This window comes from Propithecus coquereli, unplaced genomic scaffold, assembly GCF_000956105.1.
Source record: "Propithecus coquereli isolate 6110/MARCELLA unplaced genomic scaffold, Pcoq_1.0 Scaffold109, whole genome shotgun sequence".
Lineage (NCBI taxonomy): Eukaryota > Metazoa > Chordata > Mammalia > Primates > Indriidae > Propithecus > Propithecus coquereli.
The window spans coordinates 2,210,087-2,212,374 of NW_012134858.1; positions in this window are offsets into that span (position 1 = coordinate 2,210,087).

Sequence of the window (2,288 nt, forward strand, 5' to 3'; positions counted from 1 at the left end):
TTATTAGATAGAGATAGAATTGCAAATAAGTGGGGGAAATGAATTATACAGTAAATGTAGCTTTTTGACTACAAAGTAGTCATCGAAAGAAAAAAATTATGCATACCTTACATCTTACATTAAGATAAACTTCAAATGGATCAGAAATGTGAATACGAAAAAGTTATCTGTTAAGTGTACTTAAAAGAAAAAGAATACTGTACATGTAAAAATATTTTATAGGTGTGGGAAGGCCCACCCAAAATATAATTATTCAACTGCAATAATTTCACAAAACATATTACAAAGAATTTATTGCCTAATTGTGAAAAAAAATCCACTAATCATTAAGATAAATGAACTAAGTGGAATATGGGCAAAAGCTAACAGCTCTCATTGAAAATAAAATTTAAGTGGCTTAATCTCACTAATAATGCAAGAAAAGCAAAAGAAGTACTCAAAAAAGATGAGGCTTTATGAAAAGGCCAAGGGAAGAAGCCCTCAAATACCAAATATGGGACTACTTTAACCACAAAATAAACAATCAAAATAATGAATGACTAACAAAAGAATAATATAAGATTCCATGAGACCACAGTCATAATAATGAATTAGTCAATGAATCAATAAGCAATAAACAACAAATAGAAGGGAAAGGAAAACTCTTCTAAGAAAAGAATTGCATCTAATTAATATAGATGGAATGATGAAAGTAGAAAATCACTATTTATCTTCATCAATGGGTGCTAAAATTAATGGGTGAGTGAGTGATGAAAAATATTTGCATAGCCTGGATGTATCTCAACAATTAGAAAAGAAAAACTGCAACGCAGTGGAAAATCTGCCAGGCACCCTCTGAACCCAGTGAACAAATCTGACATCACCAGTATTGGAACAAATCCACATCATGTGCCCTGTGATACACTGAAAGACACATGTTTATTTTCGTGGTGTTCTTACCACAGAATTTAGTCATGAAGAAATATCAGGCAAGCCTAAATGAAAGACATTATACAAAATAACTGCCCAAACCTTTTTAAAAACGTCAAGGAAATAAAAGAAGAGAGGGGGGACTGTTTAAGTTTAAAAGAAAATGTTTCTGATTAAAAGAAACTAAGGCGTCATGACAACTAAGCAGAATGTATGAACCTGAATTTAACTGAAGAGCAGTAAAAGGACATTTCTAGAGTAAATGGTGAAATTTTAAAGAGGTATGTATAGTTTTTTCATCAATGTTAATTTCCTGAGTTTGGTATAAAAAATGTTAACATTTGAGAAAGATCAGTGACAGAGATACCAGAATTCCTAGCAATTGTTTTGCAACATTGTTGTATATCTTAAATCTTTTCCAAATGAAACATTAAAGTTTAATAATTAAAAATACCGGAAAACAAATTTTTCATTTATAATCCTGGCAAGGAACCAGTGTAAAACTATGAACCTTTATGCATTATTGCTGGGAGCGGGGGGTAAAAATTGGTACAATATCTATGGGATGCATCAAAATTTAAACCTTAAATCAAAATTTAAAACCATTTGATTCAGCTTTTCTACAAATGGGATTTTAGCATCCGGCTACATTTGCATGTGTACCAAATGCTACATGTGCAAGGAGAGTCATTGCAGCATCATTTGTAACAGGAAAAAGCTAGAGACCACATTCATTTTCACCGATATAGGACTGGCCGACTCAGCAGTCCTTTACCTGTCAACAATACATAAAATTGAATGAAAAGAAAAACAGTATTCAGTTGAATACTTAAAAAATAAAAGAATAAGGAAGCACTTCATGAAATGCTATTAAATAATATCTTAAGATATGTAGTTACATGAAAAGGCAAGGTTCATAAGAGTGTACCATTTGTAACTACTTCTATACATATTTGTTTGTAAAGAAATGTAAGAAATTGCTTGGATTGATAACATGTTAATAGTTAAGAGCTATGTAGTAAAGAACATGGATATTGCTCCCAGATTTCCTGACTTCCATTCTTAACCCTGTCACTGCTATTTATAAAGACTTGAGCAAATTACTTAACCACACAGAGCCTGAGTTTCCTCATCTGTAAAATGGGGGAATAACAGTTGCTAGCTGCAAAGTTGTACTGGGGATTAGCTAAGTTAATTACTTTAAAATGCTTATAACAAGCCATTACTTAAAAACAATTGTACAGATGCTATTTTTGTCACTGCTTTTAGGGAGAAGAACTTTGTGAGTGGATTTCCAGAGTGGGGGCAAAATGGTTAACTGCACATTTGAACATTTTTAATTTTGAGCTATGTGACTCTATTAGTTATTTAAATGTAGA